Source organism: Balaenoptera ricei, chromosome 7 (genome assembly GCF_028023285.1).
Source record: "Balaenoptera ricei isolate mBalRic1 chromosome 7, mBalRic1.hap2, whole genome shotgun sequence".
In the NCBI taxonomy this organism is placed as follows: Eukaryota; Metazoa; Chordata; class Mammalia; order Artiodactyla; family Balaenopteridae; genus Balaenoptera; species Balaenoptera ricei.
This window is the reverse complement of record NC_082645.1, coordinates 104,767,132-104,785,175: the sequence shown is the minus strand read 5'-3', so window position 1 is coordinate 104,785,175 and position 18,044 is coordinate 104,767,132.

Genomic DNA, 18,044 nt, shown 5'->3' with positions numbered 1-18,044 from the left:
AATTACAGTCATTTTCAGACAGGCACTGCTGCTCCTGTTCCAAGAACTATGACTAAGGTATGTCTGTCTGAATGATACTATTCAATGGGAGTACCAGTAATCTCTATGATGTCCTCCTAAATTTCCTAACATCATTTTTTAATTTATTTGTTCTCTCATTCAACATGAATTTTGTATCTATTGTATGTAAAAGATAAAAAGATGAAAAACAGAGCTCAAATATAAATTTCCCCCTAGGGCTGATAGGATATAAACAAAAATATTCATAACACAAAACAGTAGAATTCTCACTTTCAAGATGGCCTCCAATGCTCTCCACCTCCTGGTTTTCACACCCTTCTGTAGTGCTGTCCCATACTGAATAGTGGCCGTATGTGTTACCAATGAGATACGGAGGAAGTAACAGCAAGTGACTTCTGAGGTTTAGTCATAAAGGGCACTGCAGTTCTACCTTGCTCTTGGACCACTTGCTCTGGAGGAAGCCAGTTGCATGTTGTGAAGGCATTCAAGCAGCCCTATATAAAGGTCATGTAGAGAGAAACTGAGGCACCTGCCAATAGTCAGCATGGACCTGACAGCCATATGAGGGAGCCCGTGTGGAAACCAATCCTCCAAGTCCAGTCAAGCCCACTTCTTGACGGCAACTCCATGAGAAACCCCAGGAAAGAACCCCCTTAAGCCATTCCTGAATTCTTGACCCATAGAAACTGTGAGATGATAAATGTTTTGTGTCATTTTAAATCAGTAAGTTTTGAGATAATGTTTTGTAGCAATAGATAACTAAAGGATAAGCACAAACTTACCAAGAAAAATTCAAAATGTCGTGGAGGTTATGAGGAAATGTTTCATGGAGGAGATAGCCTTGGAGTGAGAAATCTTGAGAAGCAATAGAATTTAGAAATGCAGGAATGAGAAAGAAGGCTATTCTAGGTAGAGGGAACAATACATGCAAAGTACAAAAGACAGTGATAAGGAAAGAGGATTAGGCAAACATCAAGTAGTCTTGTTTGATGACAACATTAGTCCCTCCGTTTGTCTCAAGTTTGTGGACTTTGCAGGATAGAGTCTAGATGTAAGGCTATGTCTTATTTGCAGCCAAGAGAGTGTTGAACACATGCCATTGAGCATAAAACTGAGCAGAGTAAGCTTGGTAAGTTGGAAAAGGTAGAACAAAATAGGTTCATCAAAGCAAGAAATAAGCCAAGACTTTGAAGAGCCCAGGGACAAGGGAGCAAGGAATGCAGAAGAGGGAGTTACTTATGGATGAGTTTCTCCATAAGCCTACATCTGACTTGATATCCATGTGGACTAATCGCATTGAAAGCATCTAGAGAGATTATGAATATAGACACAAAAATCACAAATAAAAACCAAATCCAGCAATGGATATAAAACAAATAAGCTTTATTTGAGGAATATGAGGGTAGCTTAACAATGGAAAATTTGTGAATACAATTCACTGCAGTGTAGGATAGAAGGAAAAATATAATTATATTAATTGCTACAGAAAAAAAAATCTTCTGCATTTTGAAAAAATTCAACACGCATTTATGTTAAGAACTCTTAGAAAACCAGAAACAGAAAGAAATTTCCTTAACCTGAAGAACAGTAGCTTCTATGCAAACTCTAGAAAAGATAATATTGAAGAAATATTAGAATTGTTTATGGATAAGATAAGTGTATCAGGCCAGGCAATGCTCACAGCTGTTAACTGATAAATCCCAGATTATCAGAATTTTAACATAGTGAAAGTTTATTCTTCAAATATATCACAGATCAATGGAGTTGTGCGGGATTGAGTGGATCTCTATCTGGCCATTAGAGCTTTTTCCATGTTGAGGTTCTTTCCGTTTTGAGACTCTGTCATCCTTTAGGTCTTTGGCATTTTCCCCTGCAGAGGTGGGAGGAGAATGGAAGATCATGCGCAGGAAGTTTCTATGGAGGTTCCCAGAAGTGGTGTATGCCCACACTACTTTGGCTGACAGGTCACATTGCCACACCTAACTAAAAGAGATTGGAAGATTTAGACTATCTGGAAGAAAATGCCAGGGGCGGGGGAAAATGTATTTTCACAACATCTAGCAGTTGCCAAGAGTCTTCCCTTAGTAGTGACCAAAAATCTATGCCAAGGAAGTCCCTGGCGGTCCAGTGGTTAAAACTCTGTGCTTCCACTACAGGTGGCACGGGTTTGATACATGGTCAGGGAACTAAGATCCCGCATGCTGCGTGGCCTGGCCAAATTAAATAAATTAAAAAGAAAACAAACTATTCCATTGTTCTCACACACCACACATACTTACCTTTCCGCCAGGAGAAAGAAACCAAAGCCCTATCTTGTGGAAAATTCAGTTCAAAGTCAGGTTTCCAGGAGACATGCATTCCTCTGCTTTAAGTCTGGATGTGGCTCTTTGTCATGCAGTGATTTGTGAATTAAAAAGACAACTCATATGCTCCCTTCCACTTCCACCTCCAGTGTCACCATGGAGGAATGCGATAGGATAGAATAACTGCAATGAACGAGTGCATTCAGAAAAGGGAAAATAGAGGCACACACCAGTCACTTCTACAAAGCAAAGATCAAATCACACTGGGCAGGTATTATGAGGTCCCTCTGCCCTACAGTGGAGTAGTTCCTTGGTTAGAACCCAGTTCTGTTCTTTAGTAGGAACCATCTTGTCCTTAGCACTATTAGAGATTCCTTTTTGTCCATCCTCTTCTATATTATATCTGAAATGCTTAGCAAGTGTATAATTAGTAGGGACTATATAGAGATTGGATCCTGCTTCTTGCTTATGCAACTTTGAGGCTCAAGGTTTATGTTAAAGTTCAAATAGCCAAAGGTATTTTTGGTCCAGTTTTGCAGTATCTTTTAATTTGGTTACCTCAAAAAAATTAGTAGGGATAATATTTGGCAGTGTGTTAACAAAGCTAAACATGTACTTATCATATGACCTAACAATTCCACACTTGAGTCTTTATTCCTGAGAAATGAAAATGTATGTTCACTCAAAATCCTGTATACAAATGTTCATAGAACGTTTATTCATAATCACTAAAAACTGGAAATGACCCAGATGTCCTTCAACAGGTAAATGATTAAAAATCTCTGTGGCACCTCACACCTTGGAATACTACTCATCAATAAAAAGGAACAAACTATTGATATAAACACAATAAAGATGGATCTTGTATTGGTTACCTATTGCTTCTATAACAAATTACCACACACTTAGTGGCTTAAAACAACACAAATTTATTCTCTTATAGTTCTGGTAATCTGAAGTCTAAAACCAAGATGTTAGCTAGGCCACATTCCTTCTGGAGGCTTCAGGGAGAACCCATTATCTTGTCTTTTTCAGCTTCCAGAAACTGCCTGCATTTGTTGGCTCATGACCCCTTCCTTGTTTTACTCCAATGACTTGCTTCCATTGTCACATATACTACTTCTCTTTGACCTTCTCACCTCTCACTTTTAAGGGCCCTTGTGATTAGATTGGGCCCATTTGGATTATCCAGGATAATCTTCTCATCTAAAGATCCTTAATTTAATCACATCAAAGAAGTCCCTTTTGTTATGTGAGGTACACATTGATAGGTTCAAAAGATTAGGACATGGACATCTTTCAAGGTGAAAGGAACATTATTCTGTCTACCACAGATTTCAAAGGATTTATGCTAAAAAAGCAATACACAAAGTTTACATACTGTGTGATTCCATTTATATAGCAAAACACTGTACTATCAATGAAGACTAAACTCAAGAATATAGCTTGGAAACACTAAATGGATTCTCAAATTAGGCAAATTCAACCACCTTGTCAAAGGTAACAGTAGCACAGAGATGCAGAAGCAAACTTGCACTTTCTGACATCAGGCCCAAGAGGAAGGGCAGAGAAACTGAACTCAACATTCCCAGATTTTCTGACCCACTAACCACTCCATCATCCCAAGTGTATTTTGCCAATCAAATACCCCTTGCATGAAAAGAAACAAAGGATGTAGATAGGAATTGTTCTTCCTACATCTGCAGTGTTTAATTTTGTTTAGACTGAGTTTTTGCTACTATGCAGGAGTATCCTATACTTTGTGGAAGTTTTAAGAATTTCATATAAATTTCAAATGGTAAAAAATCCAGAGAAGATGATAAGATGATAAGAAGTACATTATGGGGAGCCTTAGTAACGATGTCTAGATTTAAGTTTTCTGAGGGTAGAAAGTAGGGAACAATTTAGACTTCTAGTCAGGAGAGTAACCAGTTCAGAACTGGACATATAATCACTGCATGATTATATGTGTAAGAAGAATGGAGAGGGGGTGGGCTGTAAGATGAGCAAGAAGATGATCACCATTGTTCAGCCTAGACTAGGTTAGTGTCCATAAGGGAGGAAAGCATGGAAGCTTAAGCGTATATTCTGATGGAAGTGTTATGGAATGATAACCTTATATGTTTTTATTCAAGCAGTCTCTGGCACAGTACTCAATATGTTGTGTTAGGTGAAGTGGAAGGAATCCTTAAAGATGAAGTGAACACTTAATGATTGGGAGACTGTTGGAGCCATTAATATGAAGAAATTGGGAGGCGGTACATCAGTGGATGGGAGAATTGACTGGGTTTTAAACAGTCTCTGCCAGGCTAAGTTTTCATCCAGCCACATCTGTGAAGAAAAATGTATCTCTTTACCAAACAAGGAAAAATTCCCCCATGCAGGTGCATAGCTACTGGGATGGCCCATGGCGGGTTTACTCACAGTATCAAAAACTCACACTTCTTATATATTTTTAATATTTTATTTCCAGACAGACTTTACATATAAATAAAGTGTTCACTTACAGTGTATTATTTTAAGGGCTGTGTGTGACATGTCTGAGGCTAAGAAGAGAGGCCCATGAAGGAGGCAGTGGCCACTAAGGGGGAAAAAGAGAGAAAATCCAGGAGAGCAGAATAACCAAGGAACATTTTAGGAGAGTTAACATCTACTATTCAAGACTAAGTGGTCTCCAATTCTGAAGAACCAGAAAGTTTCCTTGCTGCACCCTGCCACCATTGGTGACACCCAAACCTTTAGTAAAATTAGTCATGCACCTTAGAAAGTTAGAGTTTTCCCTCCAGTGTGAAGGAGAATGGGTAGCATACTTGAGTAGGGTAAAAACTGTTGAGGAAAATGATGTCCCAGAGCTGAGTGAAAATCAGGGACCTGGTAGTGGCAGAAGATCAGGCTGCTCTGTGGTCTATTCAAGAGGAGACATGTTACCCAGTCCAAGCTTGTACCGCTCGCCCTCAATGCATGACAGGCCAATAAATTGAGAGATAAGTTGTTGGGGCAAGGAATAGTAACTTTATTCGGAAAGCCAGCAGAACAAGAAGATGGTGGGCTAGAGTCCCAAAGAACCATCTTGCCAGAGTAAGAATTCAGGCTTCTTTTATGCTAAAAGGGGAGTGGGTGTGGCTGGTTGGTGCAGACTTCTTGGTGCCGGAATCCTTTGTTCTTGCAGCTGTCCAGGTAGGTCTGGTCACGATGTTCTTGTAAACCTCCAACAAGACAAATATTATTTTCTGTTTTGTAACTTTTTATCTCTAGATGAAATGGAAAAGTGTTATACTTTTAAAGGTCAGAGCCTTGAGAATGGGCCATCATGTACATTTCAGGCTATAGGCAAATTTCTTTTACAAAAGGTGCAGAGCCGGCATGACTAAGCACAGGCAACAGCACAAGGGTTAAAGCTAAAGGAATAGATCCAGTATGGAGTCAGGTTTGTTACTCTGTATTACAGACACAGATGCCCACCTTTTCCATCAGACTGGAGCAAAAATGACCTCTTATATCAGAGTGAACGGGGAGTGCAATGCTGCTCGTTCTCTGAAGGGGACTCCTAGGAGGCAGCATACAAGGTTATCCTCATGGTGCCCCCTCACATTGCCTACCCAGGGGCCACCATGCAGAGCATACACCAGAAAAGCTTGGGGAGCTGACAGGTCTTGGTCTTTGGCAGCCTTGAAGGAAGATGGGTGAAAGAATTTTGTCAAGATAAGTCCCCCAGGAATCATGAACCTAATTCGACACTGTGTCTAAATGGCTGCTTCCCGCATGCAGTGGCAGCATTTTCTTCTCTCTCTTCCCCTCATCCTCTAGGGCAGCTCGTAAGTGAAGCAGCTTATTGAAGCTTAGGTGAACAGAACGATGAATATCAATAAGACCCTTGATCCTTCTCAGTGGAGGCAAGTGGGCTAGGGCTGCCTCCCAGCTCTTTGAAAGACAAGAGGCTATTATGACCGTGTACTTTTTAACCTATTCAGTAGAGACCGCCATCACACACTGCCATAATTCCATTAGTTAATGAATACTTTAAGAATGTGTCCGCTGTAAAAATACACTTAAAAGTTAGTCAACCAATTACCTCTTCTGTTAATGTTTCCTCCTGTTTATTTCAGCCTTCTAATCTAACTGAGACCATACGGGAAAGATATGATTAATTCTTGGATTTAAAATCTTCATGTGATTGTACTGATAGGTTGAGAAAGGAAAGAACTATTCCTGATTCTTAATATGAGGCAAGCATGTTATTTCTGTCTACCCTTGCCCATGGCAGACCTATGATTATTGTGGTCTCTCTTATTGAGCCTAGACTCAGCTTCAGAATTCTACTTGATACATGTAACCAGGCAAACTCTAGCAGTCAATCAGTTCCCATAGGAGGAAGTAATTAGCCAACTTCCATCTAATAGAAAAACAACCTGATATAGTAGAAGGAGACCTGAGTTATAAACTCATTTCTTTCAGTATCTAGCTGTGACTTTAGGCAAATTGCTTAATCTCACTTGGCCTATGTTTCTTGTCTTTAAATGGAAATACCTCAGTGACATTATGTCATATGTGCAAATTCAACTTGTGCAAATTCAACTGTATATATTCAGCAAATAACAAGAACAATAATATTGGGTTCTTCCCCAAACAAACTTTTTGGTCAACCCAATAATAATAGATTTTCTACAAGAAAATTTCAAATGATTATAAATTATGTCATCTGGTATTCAACCAAAAAAATAGTGACCTTTTTCAATGTAGTAGGAAAAACTGGTTGGATTGGCATCATGAGGAAGGTGAAATAAACACAAAATCATTTATGCTATTTTCATGAACTTTTAAAGATATTTTTTAAGGGCAATTTTGACTCTACAGAATTTTTGCCTGAGTGCTGATTATACATGCAATCCCATTTAAGGAATGACTGCACTCTTGTAAATGTCAAAGCTAATGAGTGGTTGTGAGGTTAAATGAACAAAAGAGGTGAGAGAACTTTCGAATGCAAGAAAGCACTACCCAAATATAAATCTACACTATGATGGTGGTGGTGGTAGTAATAGGAAACCCAGTGTGTCCTGTGTGTCCAAGAGAATATTAACTTTTTGCTAATGAGAAACCATTATCTATACTCACCACCTAAAAATTGTTGTGTTTGGTTTTTGTTTGTGTTAAGAAGTGATCTACCTCTCTATGGATTCTCTCACATTCTTATACATCCATGACATCCTAGAGAAGCTTTGTGGTAGAGTCTTACCTGTATTCAATCAGTTCAGATGATGCAGATGGGATTTAAAGGTGACACTGTGGGAGGGTAGGAAGGATTTGGAGGTGGGTGTGGACTTCTGAAGGCTTGACTGTGGTGCTTGATGGGAACCTGAAGATACTGGAGATATTGTACAAGAGAGAAGACTCAGACAAGCTAACCCCTCAGCACAAGCAGTGAGAAGAGAAGGATGGGTTAGCTTAATGGTTCCAAGTCTAGGAGATGTTTGGTGATTTGCAATGGATGGGACTATGTAAAATTCAGGCAAGGGTAGAACTTAGCAGAAATGAGGTCCTCATTTGAACACTGAGGATGAAACATCAGCCAGACCTCCATATCTCCAAGATAATGGAAAGGATATTAAGGTTGGTTGCCAAGGGATACTGAGATCTGGAAAGAAAATTAGAAATATCTAATATTGAACTAACGATGGAATCTTCTAAAAAGTAGTGGTACAGAGAGGATCAGAAGGTCCAGAACTGTCGCTGGAATAAAATAAGATGATGCATTGGATTGATGAAAGGCCCCATCTCAGAAATTTTAGAGGAGTTTACTCTTTACCAGAAAGCCATGATGGATTAAGAAAGAAGTCCATTCTCAATGTCAGTGTTTCACAACGGAACCTAACCAAAATAGACATTAATCTAACATGCCAAAAGATTGGGGGATAGAAATCAGAAAATGACAATCGTTGATCGCTAATTTCTATGTTGCTGCATATAAAACAAAAAATTATTTATTCCAATTAAAGTGTTGGTCTCATGGCTTTGGATTAATCAAGCAAACCACAAATCCAGTTTTGAGGCCTAGAGAAAAAATTCCTTAATAATCAAGCATTGGGTAGCCAGTGATGGCAATGCAGACCCAATCACAAGTGTTCCCACTGTTCTAGTGACAAGAGTGATTGTGACTTCCAGTCATTTTCAAACTTCCTTACTTATAACGTGCTGACAGGCTGCCACCCAAATGCCTGTCCAAAGGCCAGAAAGCAATATTAAGAAGGAGAGAAATCAAGGAATATTAGGCAAAGAAACTTCTGGCACTTTAACAGAGAAGCATGGTATGAGATTTGAATAAGAGAAAGCTGTCTCCATTCCCCTGAAACGCTTGTCTTTTTTTTTCTTGGAAGATAGATACACTTTAGTAGAAAGGGATGTGTTTGAGTGTGTGTGTGTGTGTGTGTGTGTGTGCAGGGTTTTGTTTTGTTTTGTTTGGCTATGTTATTGATTTAAAACATGGTGTTCTGAATACTTCTTTTTTTTTTTAATGGCAGGGCTCAAAAATATTGATAGGCATAAACTTATCTCACTTCCCAGCCATTCTTTTTCATTTTCAAGCCATCTTTCCGGTCTGATTTTTCATTATCATATTAGAGAATTTCAAGTAGAATTAAGTTACCTCAAAGGAAAGTTTATAACATTTGACTGTTTTGCACGCGCGTGCACACACACACACACACACACACACACTCCCTCCCTCCCTCTCTTAGCTTGTATGATTTCTGTTACAAAGAAATTAGAGCAATTTGGCAGAAACCCCAACTACATCTCGGTGGTGATCTACTAAAATTAGACCCAGACGAAAATGTGTGAAATCATATTTTAGAAATTTAAATTTTATTAGGCCACTTTTACTGTGTATTTTTCTTTATTTTTCTGAAATCTAGTCTCTCTCTTCTTTCAATGATTCTTCTAACACCACATTTGTAAAGGCTACTCACAGATTTCATAGAATATGTTTTCCGATTTGCATGAATACATCTATTGCAAAAGAGATACAGCCTACGGTTAGTATGAAAAAGATTTCTCTCTTTGAAGGCTACTTTAATGTATCATTTAATAATTCACTTAAATATTGTGCAAAGAGAGAGTTAGTGTTCTCCCTGTCTCAATCCTCCTGTTATCTGAGATTCCCACATGCCCCCAGTCCTGATTTCAGGTATTCTAGAAGTTGAGTTAAATAGATTTCAGTTAACTAGATATGTCCAGGAGCTGTAAATGGACAGACAAATGAACAGACAAACAACCACACAGACCCTGCACAAGAAACCTGCTTCTACGTGAGTTTACAGTTCATTGCACTCAACATTTAAAGTTGTGATGACTCTTTTTTATTGCTTGGGTGTTATCAGGTATCAGGACCATATTCAAGAATATGGTAAAAGCCAAAAATGAATGACAATGATAAAACAACTTGGCCATCATTTTATTTCTTCTAAAACTAATACTAGTAAAAGAAGTGAGTGCCTTCCTCTAAAATATCCAAAGAAGGCATTTATTTATCCAACATTTACCACAATGGTTTTTAAACAATATAAGGAGACTACTAAAATGCATGTTATTGGGACACTATTCTGATTTAGTGGGGCCTCCTTAGGGTTTAGTAATCTGCATTTTAACAAGTGTCCCAGGCGATTATTCAGACAATCCTTGAATACCAATTTGAGAAGCCCAGCCTTTCTTGAATGCTTCAGGAAAGACAGTTTCAGCAGCTTTCAGATTTAGATTCCTAGACTACTTTCTTGCTTCTCAGACATCAGCATAGTCCAATTACCCCACAAGGATAGAACTCCATGGAAACTTAAGCAAAAATAGATGAAAATGAAGGATGAGGTATAAAATATTTTTCTGAAGACTATGCCCAGTTTTCTTTTGGTCTGCCATCTGATAGCTTTTAGATCTTGTTCTTTTTTAAGATCTCCAAATTAGCATTTTTAAAAAACAAAATATTTCAAAGCCTTTTGATTTAACAGAGTTCTCCAAGAGAAAAAAAGAATTTTAAATGCTCTTATTGTTTCTAACTGTCAGAGAACATGAAAATAATCTCAATTCTGCATATAACTTTTAACTCGTTTTTAAAAAATTTTTCTACATTCATTAGCAGATGATCGCTATGCAAAGCTCATGAAAATGGAAATATTTATGCTAATTTTCACCTATTCTGCTGCACATCAGAAAGTTCACATGCCTACATTTCTACTGTATTTTTGAGCAAGTGTATGAAATAATAACAGTTGTAGTCATAGTAGGGTGGTGGTGGTAATTAATATTTTCTTGGAGCAGCTAATATGCTCAAGGCATAGCACTAATCACTTCAATTACATTATCTAAAGTCTATCACAGCAGTCTCATAAAGAAGGGAAAGCTTCACTGCAGCTTACAGATTAGGAAACCGAGGCTAGGGTTTACTTGCCTATGGTCATGGAGATGGTAATTGACACCAAATGGACATGAACCTCAGGGCCACCTGTTCCAATGCCCATTTTTGTAACCATACTGTGGTCCATCTGCCAGCACCAAAATAATTGTTGATTCAGTTAAACTCTGTTTCTTACGGTATCTATAGACATTAAGTCAAATATCTGCAGCTAAGAAAACCTACTAGAAATGGTTCATGATTTTGATTCCACTCTGTCTTTGAACATTTGTGCAACATCCCAAAACCATATTATAGAAATTGTGCTCAGCCATTTTACTAAATATAATTTTAAAAACATTTCTGAGAAAGGTACATAATCAGTGGGGAAGGGGCACCTGTCTTGCTTGCTTGTCTTCACATCACTGGTTCACATTCTTCCCAACTGACATCACTGAGGTTGTTACGTTGAGATGGAAAGACAAATTGAGAAACAGGCAGCCATCGGGAAGGCTTCTCACCTTGACCCCAGATGAATCACTTCCTCTTCCTCCAAGACTGAACAACAAAGGCAAAATCCTCTCTTTTCATATTGGAGGCAAACCTTAAAATGCAAGTACCACAGAATCCAGAAATACAGACTCAGGTAATTGTCAAATGTCCCCTGGGAATAGGTTTCAACGTGTAGAAAGGAAGAGAATTTGACTGGGTGTCAGGAGAGTAAAAACACATGAAGGCAAATGGAAACAGAAGGTGCTTCCCTAGTTCGCTAAGTAACTGGGTCCTCCTTGTTTGACCTCTCAGAGAAGTTTCATGTTACCCTCATGAAGGTATTCAACCCGTGCATGTTGCCAGCTCAGTGCTTTGACTTTTACCAGAGACTATAAATGAAATAGATATATGTTTCTATACACTCTGTACTTAGATCTTCTCCTCAGGATGGTAGGACTCTTTTTAATCACAATATCAATGTCTTTCTATAAGATACAACTCAATGAATACCTGTGTCAACTAAGGGTCAGGACACGTTTGTTTTTTACTTCTTTTTTATCAGTGAGAACTACAGAATGATGCAAAACATCATCCTTTCTGCTCAGGCTGCTGGACTATCAGAATATTTAAAACATCTTATCCCGTCTTTCTGGCACAATTATTGTTCTTCATCGAATACTTTCAATCGCATTACTTTAACTGACCTGTGCTAACTGTATCCATGTTTCCTAAATTATTTGAAACCCTTTGAAAATTTGGGTGTGTATATGTATGTACACATGTGTATGTATATGCAAATATAATTTTCACATAAATGCAGTTATCTGACAAGGCAAGTCCATGTATAAAATAAAACAAATATGTGAGAAATGAAAAATACTCAATCACATAGAGAGATATGTGTCTAGAAGTTACAGTGGAGATTTTCTAGATACATTATAACATGATGGGCAAGAAGAGATATTGGCCGGCATGTAGATAAAAGGCACTTACTAATAGAATTCTTTCCTGTTTCTTCAGTGTATTTGAGAACATGTACTATTTGGTACAATTTAGAACTTACAAATGATTGCCGAGTAATTGTCATTTCATATTTGTATATTAAAATGCAGTTGTGGTGTTAATAATTTGAGGCAAATCTTTTAACTTTGTCCTTAGCCATTACTTTCTCATCATTGGTTGTAATATAGGTGATCAGAATTTGTGATGATGGTAATTTTTCTTGATAGATTATAATTTTATCAGGGTAACAATAAAGAAAAAGCTTGCTCTGTGTGAAAAGTTTTTCTTCTTTTTTCCCTTGTATCTCATTTGTAACTTTCCTATTAAACTGTGATATTTTATGCTTCAGAGAAGAATGAGAGTACTGATGTTTGGATGGTTTCATTTTCTATCATTTCATATAAATTGAACTCATTTTCACGATCTCTGAAGAATATCTCTTTTAATATGTGGGTTATTTTTACTTGTATCATAGTTCAAGATAGCTGCCTTTGGACCTACAGAGTAAATCTAAAATAATGCCTTGTTTTTAATTCTTATCTTCTTATCACTCTGGATTTGCACGTGTTTGTGTAGCTGGTCAAATACCCAATCTAATTTTGCCCACTACAATCTAACTATTTAAGGTTTAATCTTTCCAGTCATGTAACATGTATGGCTCATAATAATGTTAGTCTTGGTCGTGAAGACTCTGCAGTGTCATCTCTGGAACCCCAACTCCACTTGGAGGCCCCTTCTTACCTGAAGGCAGTTTGAGATGGAACAAAACAAGTGACATCATTTGTAAAGGTTTGTGAAATAAGCTGAAAGGAATTAATGTATGTGGCTAATGTCATAAAATTCCAAACATGGCTATTCAATAAGTATTAAATAGTTTTCATGATTAAATCATTTCTTCAACATGAAGATTTAATTCCCTATAAAAATCTAGTTTATTCTTTCAGAAGTCATCATTTTAGAAAAGCCTGCTAGACAAGAATAGGAATGTCACAGGACTTTATAAAGAATCTGTAAAGAAATATATTATGGTTTTTCTCCCATAAGCTTTGGCATAAACTTCTATAACTTCTATAAGGGAAAGCTTGCTGTTTACACAATTATTTGCAAACATGGACAGCCTAGTATAGGGGAATAAATCTAGGATTTAGAATCAGAAGTATTAGGTTCAAATCCTACCTTTACCACTTCCTAGCTGCTTTATGGTAGCAACTTTCTTAAATTTTTTGTCTTTGTGGAGGTGACAATAAAACTAAAGATCAGAGAAGGTGATATATATATGTAAACCCCTATCAATATTGTGTTTTTATTGTTACTATCATAAACATTGTGTTGTTTTTATCATGAATATCACCCTTAGTTCTCTATCAGATTCTGAAAAGTTAGGTTGTTTTATGAAATCATAAGTAAATATATATATTTTTAATTTGATGTTAGGATAGAAAATCTGTTTATCATTAAAATTAGTTTTGATGTCAGGGAATAGATTATCAGCTCCTTAATAAAGAAAGGGAGAAATAAAGGCTTGTAGGGAAAGAAGGAGAGAAAGAGGGAATAAGTCAGAGAACCAAGAAGGAAGGAATCAACTTATATTTGCTGGTTATTCATATGCTAAGACAATGTTCAGGACACTTAAATATGTTCTCAATAACCTGAAAGGTCATAATTTTATCTCTTGTAACTGTTATAGGGGAAGAAAAATAATTTTCCCTTTGCCCTTCTGAGTTCCTAGCTGAAGCCCCTGTAATAAAAGACAGATTAACAGGAGATAAACAAACAGAAGTTTATTCACATGTATACCTCATGTATGCATGGGAGATACCCAGGGAGAAATGCATAGCTCCTCAATGTGGCTTAAAATTTAGACTTAATTACCATTTTCATAGGGAAAGAGAGGTGGGATTTATGCTTCTTAGCGGAGAGTGAATGGTTTTTAGGAAAGATAAATGGATCCTTAGAAGAATAGATGGGAAGTATGATAGTTGGTGACAAAGTTTGTCTGGATGTGGTATTGACTTCTAGACTCTTCTCCCTGACAAGGGTCAATCTTCCTTGGTTGATGAAACTCCTGGGGAGGGGATTTATGACGGTTGAATTTCTTTTGGAGGATCTGTCTTTAGAAAGGTAAGGAAAATTCAGAGACAACCTCTTCCTGCATTTCCTGTATTCCACGTGCCTATAGCTCAAAATAATCAATATACCAAAATGGCCCATTATGGCATGGCAAGTCCTGAACTCCTACAGTCATATTTTGGGGTAACATATTCTGCTACTCTTCACTGTGGAAGAAACTGAAATTAATCATCTGCCCAGGACAAAGCCAGAAATCAAGCCCCATCTGACTTACTCCAGAAAATCGTTGTATTCTTACAGTAGCTAGTGCACTGCGTATATTGAGTATATATTGAGTAAACACAAAGGAATGAAGAGCTCTCTGAAGGAGGACAGGAATCTGAGCTTTCCTCTTTGTCCTCAGGAGATTATATAAAATGCTGAGGGAGACTAATAGAGTGAAAGAACTTCACCGAGTCCTCTCCTGTTTTACCCCCCTGACATTTATGGGAAGACTTTCCTCCTGAGGGTTTTCAATGGTTGATTTACCATGTCGTCTTCTTCTCCACCTCCGTCTACCTCCTCACTGAGTAATCAACATACAACTTAGATGATTCAAGTAATAGGTGGTGGTTGCTGGGATACTGTCATCAGCTTCAGAAGTCCTGAATATGAACAGCTATTTTATTTCTATAGCACTTCTTTTTAGCCATTTTTGCATATTGCATACATATTAACTTAGGAAACACATGGCTCTACATTACTTATATTCAAATTGAGGTACCTTACATACTGTTTTAGGCACAAAGATTTATATATGGGTAATGAGTTTCCAGAAAAAGGTCTGAATTCTGTGCATGTCCATAGGCAGTCATTGTTCTTCTATGGGCGAGACAGGAAATGGACACACTGCATTGATCCTTTCAAACATGAGGCTCAGAGGCCGTGCTGAAGACATCCTTAAACTCTCAAAGAAAATATTAGACGAGGAAAGATTTCATTTGATAGGAGAGAAAGTGTACTATGTTGCCCAGGGGATATTGATTGAATATCCGTGGTGTGGGTACAATCATTCTCAGAGAAGTTCACTGTGTTTGGGGAAGGCGGGTTGGTGGGGTCATACTAAAGTGAAAAAAATAAGTCAGATGAAAAGAACAACCCTACTAGTGTGAATTAATAGATGACAATTGCAAGACCGTAAGGCCCATGAGGGGGAGACTATGTCTACACGGCCACCATTGAATCCCCAGGGCCTTGCATGGGACCAACGCCATCGGGAGTGCTTATAACCATTTGAATAAATGAGTGAGTGGATAAAAGTCTGTCCTGTGCTGAGGACCAACAAAATAATTTTATCAACGATGGAAAGAGATTCCTTCCCCCTCTTTAGGACAATAACTTCCCATGTGGTAATGCAGCTAGGACAATAGCAAGCAAAAAAATACCAACATCCAGAAAGTTACAAGGACAGTGAAGGCACTACAGAAACTTACTAAGTGTGCTCAGTGTGTAGTAGACAGAGAGCTATGCGGGGGCAAAGAGGGAAACTATAATGACGTTCCAAGAATACATGTGAACCATCAAAGGGACTCTGCCATCACAAGGGAGGGACTTGGGTTTGGGGTCCAGAATTATAGTGGTGGCACCCAGAGCCTATGGCACTTCCTAGTGGGAAGTATAAACACTGTATTTTGCATCTTTCAGGCTTGTATGTCCTGGGAAACAAGTACGTACATATTTACTTCAGTTAAAAATTACTTTCAATTGGCAGATGTTGGGATATTAGCTTCAGAGCAGTGAGAAGTATTAAAATAGTCACAAAATACATCAATACGTTGAACCATCTGTGGGCTTTAAAATTGTATTCTGTATTCTATTATGGAAATACACATTCAATGTTAAGTGAGGAAGGCAAAACACAAAACCATATGTACACACTGTGTTTACAACTATGTTAAAATATACAGTTACAGGATTTGAGAGTGAGAAAGACCATATGATTATTAGTAAGTATGTAAATACTTGGCATTTTAAAGTTTACAGAATACTTTCCCTGTAAATTTCTATACAGTAAAATTCATTATAAAGAAAGTGGCTGTCCTATCTAGCCAGTCAAACCACATATAGCCAGATGGAGATATACTGTGTCCCACTCCTACAATAACACAGAAGGACCATAATGTAGGATATTCAGTCTACACTGGCTCTATCACTAAAAATAAATGATTTACCAGCAGGCATACAGGCTGAGGAAAATAGCATTGATAAACTTTAACATGAGTTTCCCTAGACAAGCTTTATTGTTTTGTATTTAGGTTATATTGAGTCAATGGTCAACTAGACACTGAAGTTCAATTTAGCAGTATTATCAATTAGGTAGACTATTTCACAATAATCATTTCTTGCATTTCATTCAGACTCAGTGAATGTCACATCTTTCCCCTGCGGGTCATTTTCTTCTTAATTAAAGAACCAAGAAGGTTCCTGAGCTTCCAGTCTGGAAAGAAGATGGAAAGTGTTGAGTAGAAACCCAATTAACAGAAGTGCTTTGCATATTTCGCCACTTTTCTGTAAACAGATGTTCTCTTAGCTGGCCAGACTACAAGTGCCTGAGTCATATGAGAAACATAATTACTGAAAGCCTTTAATGATAAGTAAAATCCAGCTCTCACCTGCAAAGACTCCTCCAGAAGCCTTTCATATGCGTGGTCTTCAGCTTTTTTTTATTCTTCTCCTAACTCTTGGTCCCATATCCCTGTACTGTCCTCTCTGCTTTGTTTCTCTCTTAGAGAGTTCAGAATAGGGGGAAGAATATTAGAAGTAAAGGAACTGAGAGACTGGATGAACAGAGTGTTTGTCCTGTAGACCCCTCCAAGTTCTGTCTAGAAACTTCAAGTTCTAATACACTGGGGAGATATGTACTTTTTTAAAAATTTTATATTGGAGTATAGTTGATTTACAATGTTGTGTTAGTTTCAGGTGTACAGAAAAGTGATTCAGTTATACATATACATATATCTATTCTTTTTCAGATTCTTTTCCCATTTAGGTTATTGCAGAATATTGAGTAGACTTCCCTGTGCTATACAGTAGGTCCTTGTTGATTATTAATTTTGTATATAGTAGTGTGTATATGGTAATACCAAACATGTACTTTTCTGCTTAAAATCTTTTAAGATTTAGTGGACAACAGAGTAATTTATAGACACCTGTCCCTGGTAGATTCAACTTCACTTGTGACTGGTCTGACCTGCCGTTTTGGACACGGTGATCAGGGTTTGGAACGGAAGACAAGATAAGAGAGGAGGGGTCCTTTCTCCTTTTCCTATCCTCATGCTCAAAGCCATGCATCAGGGGAGTCGTGGTGGGCAAGGTGGCAATGGGAGAGGGGTATCAAAGAGTGGAAGTAAATGGAATGCCAGTTAATCCTTGTTCAAGGCAATTAGCAGCAATTGCTTCTCAAATCTCAATCTTTCAGTTAGCCATGAGTTGGGGAGACACAATTCAAGTCACAGCTGCCCTAGCCACGAAGCCCCACGTGATTCTAAGGCGTCACAATAACTCCTTCCTACAAAAGGAACCTCGCCCAACTTGTTGTTTTAAAACCCTTTCTGTTACTGAGAAATTTCCATGGACTCATTCAAAGGTCATACCTCTACACTTTTGACTTCTTTCAAGCCTTTTGGGGGAACTCTTTCCCAGGAATAACCCTGCACATTTAATTATTTCACCTCACATGCAGTCCCCCAAACTTTTGCTCAGGGTTTGCTCAGATTTTGTGCCATTAAATCACTCTGAAC